This window comes from Lissotriton vulgaris, chromosome 1_1, assembly GCF_964263255.1.
Source record: "Lissotriton vulgaris chromosome 1_1, aLisVul1.2, whole genome shotgun sequence".
Classification (NCBI taxonomy): domain Eukaryota; kingdom Metazoa; phylum Chordata; class Amphibia; order Caudata; family Salamandridae; genus Lissotriton; species Lissotriton vulgaris.
The window spans coordinates 234,119,961-234,134,609 of NC_141685.1; the positions used below are offsets into that span (position 1 = coordinate 234,119,961).

A 14,649-nucleotide genomic window follows, 5' to 3' on the forward strand; every position below is an offset into this window, starting at 1 on the left:
CTCCTTATGACAGTATGCAGACCAATCCCTTTTTGTGAAAAAAATCAAATCCTGGATATTCCTCTACTCTTGTTTTGCAAGGAAAGCCAGATTTATACATCCTTCAGAGGACAGAGTGTCAAAACAAATAAGAGAAAATGAAAACGGAAGTTGTGAGAACTTCATTTTGAGATTGCATAAGAATTCAAATTCCTCTCACATGCTAAAGAATACCTGAACCCTTTTGATTAAACCACTTTAGTTGTTATAATGAGACCATATTTGAAAGCCATCTGTGATTTTTCTGTTCTTACTCTGCAATGACCTTGGCAATGACAAGTTAAAAATAAAATGTATGTAAATTTTATAATGGAGAATGCGGGCATCGATCCCGCTACCTCTCGCATGCTAAGGGAGGGCTCTACCATTTGAGCTAATTCCCCTGTGTGTTTAATCTGCATAACATGAAAAAAGTAACCTTACTGCCTTCCACACTATATTTGAAGTCCAATTGCCCATAACAGTGTTCAGTTCACTCCTAACTTATGCCTTACCTCCACTTATGGGATGTTTTACAGTTCAGGTTGGCCTGTTTACTACTCGAATATGAGTGATATTGCGCTGTGTTCATCTAGACTCATACCCTAGCTAATCTTGAAGTTAAATTTCCCACCAATGAGAAACCAAGGGAGATACCATTTCTGATAGTTATTGCATGTCTAATGCAAGAATATTCACCAGATTATGAGAGTCAATGCAATAATCCAGAAAAAATTACTCATTTTCGCCCAACGTGGGGCTCGAACCCACGACCCTGAGATTAAGAGTCTCATGCTCTACCGACTGAGCTAGCCGGGCTCCCACTTCAAGATGGTATGCAGACTAATCATTTTTTATGAAGGAAATCCATTCCTGGACAATTTTTGGGAGTTATTGCAGGTCTAATGCAAGAATAATCTCCATATTATGAGAGTCAATGCAATATTCAGGCAAAAATTACTCGTTTTCGCCCAACGTGGGGCTCGAACCCACGACCCTGAGATTAAGAGTCTCATGCTCTACCGACTGAGGTAGCCGGGCTCCCTCCTTAAGACAGTATGCAGACCAATCCCTTTTTGTGAAAAAAATCAAATCCTGGATATTCCTCTACTCTTGTTTTGCAAGGAAAGCCAGATTTATACATCCTTCAGAGGACAGAGTGTCAAAAAAAATAAGAGAAAATGAAAACGGAAGTTGTGAGAACTTCATTTTGAGATTGCATAAGAATTCAAATTCCTCTCACATGCTAAAGAATACCTGAACCCTTTTGATTAAACCACTTTAGTTGTTATACTGAGACCATATTTGAAAGCCATCTGTGATTTTTCTGTTCTTACTCTGCAATGACCTTGGCAATGACAAGTTAAAAATAAAATGTATGCAAATTTTATAATGGAGAATGCGGGCATCGATCCCGCTACCTCTCGCATGCTAAGCGAGCTCTCTACCATTTGAGCTAATTCCCCTGTGTGTTTAATCTGCATAACATGAAAAAAGTAACCTCACTGCCTTCCACACTTTATTTGAAGTCCAATTGCCCATAACAGTGTTCAGTTCACTCCTAACTTATGCCTTACCTCCACTTATGGGATGTTTTACAGTTCAGGTTGGCCTGTTTACTACTCGAATATGAGTGATATTGCGCTGTGTTCATCTAGACTCATACCCTAGCTAATCTTGAAGTTAAATTTCCCACCAATGAGAAACCAAGGGAGATACCATTTCTGATAGTTATTGCATGTCTAATGCAAGAATATTCACCAGATTATGAGAGTCAATGCAATAATCCAGCAAAAATTACTCATTTTCGCCCAACGTGGGGCTCGAACCCACGACCCTGAAATTAAGAGTCTCATGCTCTACCGACTGAGCTAGCCGGGCTCCCACTTCAAGATGGTATGCAGACTAATCATTTTTTATGAAGGAAATCCATTCCTGGACAATTTTTGGGAGTTATTGCAGGTCTAATGAAAGAATAATCTCCATATTATGAGAGTCAATGCAATATTCAGGCAAAAATTACTCGTTTTCGCCCAACGTGGGGCTCGAACCCACGACCCTGAGATTAAGAGTCTCATGCTCTACCGACTGAGGTAGCCGGGCTCCCTCCTTAAGACAGTATGCAGACCAATCCCTTTTTGTGAAAAAAATCAAATCCTGGATATTCCTCTACTCTTGTTTTGCAAGGAAAGCCAGATTTATACATCCTTCAGAGGACAGAGTGTCAAAAAAAATAAGAGAAAATGAAAACGGAAGTTGTGAGAACTTCATTTTGAGATTGCATAAGAATTCAAATTCCTCTCACATGCTAAAGAATACCTGAACCCTTTTGATTAAACCACTTTAGTTGTTATACTGAGACCATATTTGAAAGCCATCTGTGATTTTTCTGTTCTTACTCTGCAATGACCTTGGCAATGACAAGTTAAAAATAAAATGTATGCAAATTTTATAATGGAGAATGCGGGCATCGATCCCGCTACCTCTCGCATGCTAAGCAAGCTCTCTACCATTTGAGCTAATTCCCCTGTGTGTTTAATCTGCATAACATGAAAAAAGTAACCTCACTGCCTTCCACACTTTATTTGAAGTCCAATTGCCCATAACAGTGTTCAGTTCACTCCTAACTTATGCCTTACCTCCACTTATGGGATGTTTTACAGTTCAGGTTGGCCTGTTTACTACTCGAATATGAGTGATATTGTGGTGTGTTCATCTAGACTCATACCCTACCTAATCTTGAAGTTAAATTTCCCACCAATGAGAAACCAAGGGAGATACCATTTTTGATAGTTATTGCATGTCTAATGCAAGAATAATCACCAGATTATGAGAGTCCAGCAAAAATTACTCATTTTCGCCCAACGTGAGGCTCAAACCCTGAGATTAAGAGTCTCATGCTCTACCGACTGAGCTAGCCGGGTTCCCACTTCAAGATGGTATGCAGACTAATCATTTTTTATGAAGGAAATCCATTCCTGGACAATTTTTGGGAGTTATTGCAGGTCTAATGCAAGATTAATCTCCATATTATGAGAGTCAATGCAGTATTCAGGCAAAAATTACTCGTTTTCGCCCAACGTGGAGCTCGAACCCACGACCCTGAGATTAAGAGTCTCATGCTCTACCGACTGAGCTAGCCAGGCTCCCTCCTTAAGGCAGTATGCAGACCAATCCCTTTTTGTGAAGAAAATCAAATCCTGGATATTCCTCTACTCTTGTTTTGCAAGGAAAGCCATATTTATACATCCTTCAGAGGACAGAGTGTCAAAAAAAATAAGAGAAAATGAAAATGGAAGTTGTGAGAACTTCATTTTGAGATTGCATAAGAATTCAAATTCCTCTCAAATGCTAAAGAATACCTGAACCCTTTTGACTAAACCACTTTAGTTGTTATAATGAGACCATATTTGAAAGCCATCTGTGATTTTTCTGTTCTTACTCTGCAATGACCTTGGCAATGACAAGTTGAAAATAAAATGTATGCAAATTTTATAATGGAGAATGCGGGCATCGAGCCCGCTACCTCTCGCATGCTAAGCGAGCGCTTTACTATTTGAGCTAATTCCCCTGTGTGTTTAATCTGCATAACATGAAAAAAGTAACCTTACTGCGTTCCACACTTTATTTGAAGTCCAATTGCCCATAACAGTGTTCAGTTCACTCCTAATTTATGCCTTACCTCCACTTATGGGATGTTTTACAGTTCAGGTTGGCCTGTTTACTACTCGAATATGAGTGATATTGCGCTGTGTTTATCTAGACTCATACCCTAGCTAATCTTGAAGTTATATTTCCCACCAATGAGAAACCAAGGGAGATACCATTTCTGATAGTTATTGCATGTCTAATGCAAGAATATTCACCAGATTATGAGAGTCAATGCAATAATCCAGCAAAAATTACTCATTTTTGCCCAACGTGGGGCTCGAACCCACGACCCTGAGATTAAGAGTCTCATGCTCTACCGACTGAGCTAGCTGGGCTCCCACTTCAAGATGGTATGCAGACTAATCATTTTTTATGAAGGAAATCCATTCCTGGACAATTTTTGGGAGTTATTGCAGGTCTAATGCAAGATTAATCTCCATATTATGAGAGTCAATGCAATATTCAGGAAAAAATTACTCGTTTTCGGCCAATGTGGGGCTCGAACCCACGACCCTGAGATTAAGAGTCTCATGCTCTACCGACTGAGCTAGCCGGGCTCCCTCCTTAAGACAGTATGCAGACCACTCCCTTTTTGTGAAAAAAATCAAATCCTGGATATTCCTCTACTCTTGTTTTGCAAGGAAAGCCAGATTTATACATCCTTCAGAGGACAGAGTGTCAAAAAAAAGAAGAGAAAATGAAAATGGAAGTTGTGAGAACTTCATTTTGAGATTGCATAAGAATTCAAATTCCTCTCACATGCTAAAGAATACCTGAACCCTTTTGATTAAACCACTTTAGTTGTGATAATGAGACCATATTTGAAAGCCATCTGTGATTTTTCTGTTCTTACTCTGCAATGACCATGGGCAATGACAAGTTAAAAATAAAATGTATGCAAATTTTATAATGGAGAATGCGGGCATCGATCCCGCTACCTCTCGCATGCTAAGCGAGCGCTCTACCATTTGAGCTAATTCCCCTGTGTGTTTAATCTGCATAACATGAAAAAAGTAACCTCACTGCCTTCCACACTTTATTTGAAGTCCAATTGCCCATAACAGTGTTCAGTTCACTCCTAACTTATGCCTTACCTCCACTTATGGGATGTTTTACAGTTCAGGTTGGCCTGTTTACTACTTGAATATGAGTGATATTGTGGTGTGTTCATCTAGACTCATACTCTACCTAATCTTGAAGTTAAATTTCCCACCAATGAGAAACCAAGGGAGATACCATTTTTGATAGTTATTGCATGTCTAATGCAAGAATAATCACCAGATTATGAGAGTCCAGCAAAAATTACTCATTTTCGCCCAACGTGGAGCTCGAACCCACGACCCTGAGATTAAAAGTCTCATGCTCTACCGACTGAGCTAGCCGGGGTCCCACTTCAAGATGGTATGCAGACTAATCATTTTTTATGAAGGAAATCCAGTCCTGGACAATTTTTGGGAGTTATTGCAGGTCTAATGCAAGAATAATCTCCATATTATGAGAGTCTATGCAATATTCAGGGAAAAATAACTCTTTTTCGCCCAACGTGGGGCTCGAACCCACGACCCTGAGATTAAGAGTCTCATGCTCTACCGACTGAGCTAGCCGGGCTCCCTCCTTAAGACAGTATGCAGACCAATCCCTTTTTGTGAAAAAAATCAAATCCTGGATATTCCTCTACTCTTGTTTTGCAAGGAAAGCCAGATTTATACATCCTTCAGAGGACAGAGTGTCAAAACAAATAAGAGAAAATGAAAACGGAAGTTGTGAGAACTTCATTTTGAGATTGCATAAGAATTCAAATTCCTCTCACATGCTAAAGAATACCTGAACCCTTTTGATTAAACCACTTTAGTTGTTATAATGAGACCATATTTGAAAGCCATCTGTGATTTTTCTGTTCTTACTCTGCAATGACCTTGGCAATGACAAGTTAAAAATAAAATGTATGTAAATTTTATAATGGAGAATGCGGGCATCGATCCCGCTACCTCTCGCATGCTAAGCGAGCGCTCTACCATTTGAGCTAATTCCCCTGTGTGTTTAATCTGCATAACATGAAAAAATTAACCTTACTGCCTTCCACACTATATTTGAAGTCCAATTGCCCATAACAGTGTTCAGTTCACTCCTAACTTATGCCTTACCTCCACTTATGGGATGTTTTACAGTTCAGGTTGGCCTGTTTACTACTCGAATATGAGTGATTTTGTGGTGTGTTCATCTAGACTCATACCCTACCTAATCTTGAAGTTAAATTTCCCACCAATGAGAAACCAAGGGAGATACCATTTTTGATAGTTATTGCATGTCTAATGCAAGAATAATCACCAGATTATGAGAGTCCAGCAAAAATTACTCATTTTCGTCCAACGTGAGGCTCGAACCCACGACCCTGAGATTAAGAGTCTCATGCTCTACCGACTGAGCTAGCCGGGCTCCCACTTCGAGATTGTATGCAGACTAATCATTTTTTATGAAGGAAATCCATTCCTGGACAATTTTTGGGAGTTATTGCAGGTCTAATGCAAGATTAATCTCCATATTATGAGAGTCAATGCAGTATTCAGGCAAAAATTACTCGTTTTCGCCCAACGTGGAGCTCGAACCCACGACCCTGAGATTAAGAGTCTCATGCTCTACCGACTGAGCTAGCCGGGCTCCCTCCTTAAGACAGTATGCAGACCAATCCCTTTTTGTGAAGAAAATCAAATCCTGGATATTCCTCTACTCTTGTTTTGCAAGGAAAGCCAGATTTATACATCCTTCAGAGGACAGAGTGTCAAAAAAAATAAGAGAAAATGAAAATGGAAGTTGTGAGAACTTCATTTTGAGATTGCATAAGAATTCAAATTCCTCTCACATGCTAAAGAATACCTGAACCCTTTTGATTAAACCAATTTAGTTGTTATAATGAGACCATATTTGAAAGCCATCTGTGATTTTTCTGTTCTTACTCTGCAATGACCTTGGCAATGACAACTTAAAAATAAAATGTATGCAAATTTTATAATGGAGAATGCGGGCATCGAGCCCGCTACCTCTCGCATGCTAAGCGAGCGCTTTACTATTTGAGCTAATTCTCCTGTGTGTTTAATCTGCATAACATGAAAAAAGTAACCTTACTGCGTTCCACACTTTATTTGAAGTCCAATTGCCCATAACAGTGTTCAGTTCACTCCTAACTTATGCCTTACCTCCACTTATGGGATGTTTTACAGTTCAGGTTGGCCTGTTTACTACTCGAATATGAGTGATATTGCGCTGTGTTCATCTAGACTCATACCCTAGCTAATCTTGAAGTTAAATTTCCCACCAATGAGAAACCAAGGGAGATACCATTTCTGATAGTTATTGCATGTCTAATGCAAGAATATTCACCAGATTATGAGAGTCAATGCAATAATCCAGCAAAAATTACTCATTTTCGCCCCACGGTGGGCTCGAACCCACGACCCTGAGATTAAGAGTCTCATGCTCTACCGACTGAGCTAGCCGGGCTCCCACTTCAAGATGGTATGCAGACTAATCATTTTTTATGAAGGAAATCCATTCCTGGACAATTTTTGGGAGTTATTGCAGGTCTAATGCAAGAATAATCTCCATATTATGAGAGTCAATGCAATATTCAGGCAAAAATTACTCGTTTTCGCCCAACGTGGGGCTCGAACCCACGACCCTGAGATTAAGAGTCTCATGCTCTACCGACTGAGGTAGCCGGGCTCCCTCCTTAAGACAGTATGCAGACCAATCCCTTTTTGTGAAAAAAATCAAATCCTGGATATTCCTCTACTCTTGTTTTGCAAGGAAAGCCAGATTTATACATCCTTCAGAGGACAGAGTGTCAAAAAAAATAAGAGAAAATGAAAACGGAAGTTGTGAGAACTTCATTTTGAGATTGCATAAGAATTCAAATTCCTCTCACATGCTAAAGAATACCTGAACCCTTTTGATTAAACCACTTTAGTTGTTATAATGAGACCATATTTGAAAGCCATCTGTGATTTTTCTGTTCTTACTCTGCAATGACCTTGGCAATGACAAGTTAAAAATAAAATGTATGCAAATTTTATAATGGAGAATGCGGGCATCGATCCCGCTACCTCTCGCATGCTAAGCGAGCGCTCTACCATTTGAGCTAATTCCCCTGTGTGTTTAATCTGCATAACATGAAAAAAGTAACCTCACTGCCTTCCACACTTTATTTGAAGTCCAATTGCCCATAACAGTGTTCAGTTCACTCCTAACTTATGCCTTACCTCCACTTATGGGATGTTTTACAGTTCAGGTTGGCCTGTTTACTACTCGAATATGAGTGATATTGTGGTGTGTTCATCTAGACTCATACCCTACCTAATCTTGAAGTTACATTTCCCACCAATGAGAAACCAAGGGAGATACCATTTTTGATAGTTATTGCATGTCTAATGCAAGAATAATCACCAGATTATGAGAGTCCAGCAAAAATTACTCATTTTCGCCCAACGTGAGGCTCAAACCCTGAGATTAAGAGTCTCATGCTCTACCGACTGAGCTAGCCGGGTTCCCACTTCAAGATGGTATGCAGACTAATCATTTTTTATGAAGGAAATCCATTCCTGGACAATTTTTGGGAGTTATTGCAGGTCTAATGCAAGATTAATCTCCATATTATGAGAGTCAATGCAGTATTCAGGCAAAAATTACTCGTTTTTGCCCAACGTGGAGCTCGAACCCACGACCCTGAGATTAGGAGTCTCATGCTCTACCGACTGAGCTAGCCGGGCTCCCTCCTTAAGGCAGTATGCAGACCAATCCCTTTTTGTGAAGAAAATCAAATCCTGGATATTCCTCTACTCTTGTTTTGCAAGGAAAGCCATATTTATACATCCTTCAGAGGACAGAGTGTCAAAAAAAATAAGAGAAAATGAAAATGGAAGTTGTGAGAACTTCATTTTGAGATTGCATAAGAATTCAAATTCCTCTCAAATGCTAAAGAATACCTGAACCCTTTTGACTAAACCACTTTAGTTGTTATAATGAGACCATATTTGAAAGCCATCTGTGATTTTTCTGTTCTTACTCTGCAATGACCTTGGCAATGACAAGTTGAAAATAAAATGTATGCAAATTTTATAATGGAGAATGCGGGCATCGAGCCCGCTACCTCTCGCATGCTAAGCGAGCGCTTTACTATTTGAGCTAATTCCCCTGTGTGTTTAATTTGCATAACATGAAAAAAGTAACCTTACTGCGTTCCACACTTTATTTGAAGTCCAATTGCCCATAACAGTGTTCAGTTCACTCCTAACTTATGCCTTACCTCCACTTATGGGATGTTTTACAGTTCAGGTTGGCCTGTTTACTACTCGAATATGAGTGATATTGCGCTGTGTTTATCTAGACTCATACCCTAGCTAATCTTGAAGTTAAATTTCCCACCAATGAGAAACCAAGGGAGATACCATTTCTGATAGTTATTGCATGTCTAATGCAAGAATATTCACCGGATTATGAGAGTCAATGCAATAATCCAGCAAAAATTACTCATTTTCGCCCAACGTGGGGCTCGAACCTCCGACCCTGAGATTAAGAGTCTCATGCTCTACCGACTGAGCTAGCCGGGCTCCCACTTCAAGATGGTATGCAGACTAATCATTTTTTATGAAGGAAATCCATTCCTGGACAATTTTTGGGAGTTATTGCAGGTCTAATGTAAGATTAATCTCCATATTATGAGAGTCAATGCAATATTCAGGCAAAAATTACTCGTTTTCGCCCAACGTGGGGCTCGAACCCACGACCCTGAGATTAAGAGTCTCATGCTCTACCGACTGAGCTAGCCGGGGTCCCTCCTTAAGACAGTATGCAGACCAATCCCTTTTTGTGAAAAAAATCAAATCCTGGATATTCCTCTACTCTTGTTTTGCAAGGAAAGCCAGATGTATACATCCTTCAGAGGACAGAGTGTCAAAAAAAATAAGAGAAAATGAAAATGGAAGTTGTGAGAACTTCATTTTGAGATTGCATAAGAATTCAAATTCCTCTCACATGCTAAAGAATACCTGAACCCTTTTGATTAAACCACTTTAGTTGTTATAATGAGACCATATTTGAAAGCCATCTGTGATTTTTCTGTTCTTACTCTGCAATGACCATGGGCAATGACAAGTTAAAAATAAAATGTATGCAAATTTTATAATGTAGAATGCGGGCATCGATCCCGCTACCTCTCACATGCTAAGCGAGCGCTCTACCATTTGAGCTAATTCCCCTGTGTGTTTAATCTGCATAACATGAAAAAAGTAACCTCACTGCCTTCCACACTTTATTTGAAGTCCAATTGCCCATAACAGTGTTCAGTTCACTCCTAACTTATGCCTTACCTCCACTTATGGGATGTTTTACAGTTCAGGTTGGCCTGTTTACTACTCGATTATGAGTGATATTGTGGTGTGTTCATCTAGACTCATACTCTACCTAATCTTGAAGTTAAATTTCCCACCAATGAGAAACCAAGGGAGATACCATTTTTGATAGTTATTGCATGTCTAATGCAAGAATAATCACCAGATTATGAGAGTCCAGCAAAAATGACTCATTTTCGCCCAACGTGGAGCTCGAACCCACGACCCTGAGATTAAAAGTCTCATGCTCTACCGACTGAGCTAGCCGGGCTCCCACTTCAAGATTGAATGCAGACTAATCATTTTTTATGAAGGAAATCCAGTCCTGGACAATTTTTGGGAGTTATTGCAGGTCTAATGCAAGAATAATCTCCATATTATGAGAGTCAATGCAATATTCAGGCAAAAATTACTCATTTTCGCCCAACGTGGGGCTCGAACCCACGACCCTGAGATTAAGAGTCTCATGCTCTACCGACTGAGCTAGCCGGGCTCCCTCCTTAAAACAGTATGCAGACCAATCCCTTTTTGTGAAGAAAATCAAATCCTGGATATTCCTCTACTCTTGTTTTGCAAGGAAAGCCATATTTATACATCCTTCAGAGGGCAGAGTGTCAAAAAAAATAAGAGAAAATGAAAACGGAAGTTGTGAGAACTTCATTTTGAGATTGCATAAGAATTCAAATTCCTCTCACATGCTAAAGAATACCTGAACCCTTTTGATTAAACCTCTTTAGTTGTTATAATGAGACCATATTTGAAAGCCATCTGTGATTTTTCTGTTCTTACTCTGCAATGACCTTGGCAATGACAAGTTAAAAATAAAATGTATGCAAATTTTATAATGGAGAATGCAGGTATCGATCCCGCTACCTCTCGCATGCTAAGCGAGCGCTCTACCATTTGAGCTAATTCCCCTGTGTGTTTAATCTGCATAACATGAAAAAAGTAACCTCACTGCCTTCCACACTTTATTTGAAGTCCAATTGCCCATAACAGTGTTCAGTTCACTCCTAACTTATGCCTTACATCCACTTATGGGATGTTTTACAGTTCAGGTTGGCCTGTTTACCACTCGAATATGAGTGATATTGTGGTGTGTTCATCTAGACTCATACCCTACCTAATCTTGAAGTTAAATTTCCCACCAATGAGAAACCAAGGGAGATACCATTTTTGATAGTTATTGTATGTCTAATGCAAGAATAATCACCAGATTATGAGAGTCCAGCAAAAATTACTCATTTTCGCCCAACGTGAGGCTCGAACCCACGACCCTGAGATTAAGAGTCTCATGCTCTACCGACTGAGCTAGCCGGGCTCCCTCCTTAAGACAGTATGCAGACCAATCCCTTTTTGTGAAGAAAATCAAATCCTGGATATTCCTCTACTCTTGTTTTGCAAGGAAAGCCAGATTTATACATCCTTCAGAGGACAGAGTGTCAAAAAAAATAAGAGAAAATGAAAATGGAAGTTGTGAGAACTTCATTTTGAGATTGCATAAGAATTCAAATTCCTCTCACATGCTAAAGAATACCTGAACCCTTTTGATTAAACCAATTTAGTTGTTATAATGAGACCATATTTGAAAGCCATCTGTGATATTTCTGTTCTTACTCTGCAATGACCTTGGCAATGACAAGTTAAAAATAAAATGTATGCAAATTTTATAATGGAGAATGCGGGCATCGAGCCCGCTACCTCTCGCATGCTAAGCGAGCGCTTTACTATTTGAGCTAATTCCCCTGTGTGTTTAATCTGCATAACATGAAAAAAGTAACCTTACTGCGTTCCACACTTTATTTGAAGTCCAATTGCCCATAACAGTGTTCAGTTCACTCCTAACTTATGCCTTACCTCCACTTATGGGATGTTTTACAGTTCAGGTTGGCCTGTTTACTACTCGAATATGAGTGATATTGCGCTGTGTTCATCTAGACTCATACCCTAGCTAATCTTGAAGTTAAATTTCCCACCAATGAGAAACCAAGGGAGATACCATTTCTGATAGTTATTGCATGTCTAATGCAAGAATATTCACCAGATTATGAGAGTCAATGCAATAATCCAGCAAAAATTACTCATTTTCGCCCAACGTGGGGCTCGAACCCACAACCCTGAGATTAAGAGTCTCATGCTCTACCGACTGAGCTAGCCGGGCTCCCACTTCAAGATGGTATGCAGACTAATCATTTTTTATGAAGGAAATCCATTCCTGGACAATTTTTGGGAGTTATTGCAGGTCTAATGCAAGAATAATCTCCATATTATGAGAGTCAATGCAATATTCAGGCAAAAATTACTCGTTTTCGCCCAACGTGGGGCTCAAACCCACGACCCTGAGATTAAGAGTCTCATGCTCTACCGACTGAGGTAGCCGGGCTCCCTCCTTAAGACAGTATGCAGACCAATCCCTTTTTGTGAAAAAAATCAAATCCTGGATATTCCTCTACTCTTGTTTTGCAAGGAAAGCCAGATTTATACATCCTTCTGAGGACAGAGTGTCAAAAAAAATAAGAGAAAATGAAAACGGAAGTTGTGAGAACTTCATTTTGAGATTGCATAAGAATTCAAATTCCTCTCACATGCTAAAGAATACCTGAACCCTTTTGATTAAACCACTTTAGTTGTTATAATGAGACCATATTTGAAAGCCATCTGTGATTTTTCTGTTCTTACTCTGCAATGACCTTGGCAATGACAAGTTAAAAATAAAATGTATGCAAATTTTATAATGGAGAATGCGGGCATCGATCCCGCTACCTCTCGCATGCTAAGCGAGCGCTCTACCATTTGATCTAATTCCCCTGTGTGTTTAATCTGCATAACATGAAAAAAGTAACCTCACTGCCTTCCACACTTTATTTGAAGTCCAATTGCCCATAACAGTGTTCAGTTCACTCCTAACTTATGCCTTACCTCCACTTATGGGATGTTTTACAGTTCAGGTTGGCCTGTTTACTACTCGAATATGAGTGATATTGTGGTGTGTTCATCTAGACTCATACCCTACCTAATCTTGAAGTTAAATTTCCCACCAATGAGAAACCAAGGGAGATACCATTTTTGATAGTTATTGCATGTCTAATGCAAGAATAATCACCAGATTATGAGAGTCCAGCAAAAATTACTCATTTTCGCCCAACGTGAGGCTCAAACCCTGAGATTAAGAGTCTCATGCTCTACCGACTGAGCTAGCCGGGTTCCCACTTCAAGATGGTATGCAGACTAATCATTTTTTATGAAGGAAATCCATTCCTGGACAATTTTTGGGAGTTATTGCAGGTCTAATGCAAGATTAATCTCCATATTATGAGAGTCAATGCAGTATTCAGGCAAAAATTACTCGTTTCCGCCCAACGTGGAGCTCGAACCCACGACCCTGAGATTAAGAGTCTCATGCTCTACCGACTGAGCTAGCCGGGCTCCCTCCTTAAGGCAGTATGCAGACCAATCCCTTTTTGTGAAGAAAATCAAATCCTGGATATTCCTCTACTCTTGTTTTGCAAGGAAAGCCATATTTATACATCCTTCAGAGGACAGAGTGTCAAAAAAAATAAGAGAAAATGAAAATGGAAGTTGTGAGAACTTCATTTTGAGATTGCATAAGAATTCAAATTCCTCTCACATGCTAAAGAATACCTGAACCCTTTTGATTAAACCACTTTAGTTGTTATAATGAGACCATATTTGAAAGCCATCTGTGATTTTTCTGTTCTTACTCTGCAATGACCTTGGCAATGACAAGTTAAAAATAAAATATATGCAAATTTTATAATGGAGAATGCGGGCATCGATCCCGCTACCTCTCGCATGCTAAGCGAGCGCTCTACCATTTGAGCTAATTCCCCTGTGTGTTTAATCTGCATAACATGAAAAAAGTAACCTCACTGCCTTCCACACTTTATTTGAAGTCCAATTGCCCATAACAGTGTTCAGTTCACTCCTAACTTATGCCTTACCTCCACTGATGGGATGTTTTACAGTTCAGGTTGGCCTGTTTACTACTCGAGTATGAGTGATATTGTGGTGTGTTCATCTAGACTCATACCCTATCTAATCTTGAAGTTAAATTTCCCACCAATGAGAAACCAAGGGAGATACCATTTTTGATAGTTATTGCATGTCTAATGCAAGAATAATCACCAGATTATGAGAGTCCAGCAAAAATTACTCATTTTCACCGAACGTGAGGCTCGAACCCACGACTCTGAGATTAAGAGTCTCATGCTCTACCGACTGAGCTAGCCGGGCTCCCACTTCAAGATGGTATGCAGACTAATCATTTTTTATGAAGGAAATCCATTCCTGGACAATTTTTGGGAGTTATTGCAGGTCTAATGCAAGATTAATCTCCATATTATGAGAGTCAATGCAGTATTCAGGCAAAAATTACTCGTTTTCGCCCAACGTGGAGCTCGAACCCACGACCCTGAGATTAACAGTCTCATGCTCTACCGACTGAGCTAGCCGGGCTCCCTCCTTAAGACAGTATGCAGACCAATCCCTTTTTGTGAAGAAAATCAAATCCTGGATATTCCTCTACTCTTGTTTTGCAAGGAAAGCCAGATTTATACATCCTTCAGAGGACAGAGTG

At 39.7% G+C, this 14,649-nt stretch overlaps 7 non-coding genes across 7 annotated transcripts; all 7 read right to left on the bottom strand.

The window, feature by feature from the left end:
- Positions 1-3,931: 3,931 nt before the first annotated feature.
- On the bottom strand, positions 3,932-4,004 carry TRNAK-CUU (transfer RNA lysine (anticodon CUU)). The gene has a single exon. It is a non-coding gene; the product is annotated as a tRNA-Lys (tRNA).
- A 575-nt stretch (positions 4,005-4,579) lies between these two features.
- TRNAA-AGC (transfer RNA alanine (anticodon AGC)) lies at positions 4,580-4,652 on the bottom strand. Its single transcript has one exon. It is a non-coding gene; the product is annotated as a tRNA-Ala (tRNA).
- A 977-nt stretch (positions 4,653-5,629) lies between these two features.
- Positions 5,630-5,702, bottom strand: TRNAA-AGC (transfer RNA alanine (anticodon AGC)). Its single transcript has one exon. It is a non-coding gene; the product is annotated as a tRNA-Ala (tRNA).
- Positions 5,703-7,741: 2,039 nt separating this feature from the next.
- On the bottom strand, positions 7,742-7,814 carry TRNAA-AGC (transfer RNA alanine (anticodon AGC)). The gene has a single exon. It is a non-coding gene; the product is annotated as a tRNA-Ala (tRNA).
- A 545-nt stretch (positions 7,815-8,359) lies between these two features.
- Positions 8,360-8,432, bottom strand: TRNAR-CCU (transfer RNA arginine (anticodon CCU)). The gene has a single exon. It is a non-coding gene; the product is annotated as a tRNA-Arg (tRNA).
- A 5,398-nt stretch (positions 8,433-13,830) lies between these two features.
- On the bottom strand, positions 13,831-13,903 carry TRNAA-AGC (transfer RNA alanine (anticodon AGC)). The gene has a single exon. It is a non-coding gene; the product is annotated as a tRNA-Ala (tRNA).
- Positions 13,904-14,455: 552 nt separating this feature from the next.
- On the bottom strand, positions 14,456-14,528 carry TRNAN-GUU (transfer RNA asparagine (anticodon GUU)). Its single transcript has one exon. It is a non-coding gene; the product is annotated as a tRNA-Asn (tRNA).
- Between the last annotated feature and the right edge of the window lie 121 nt (positions 14,529-14,649).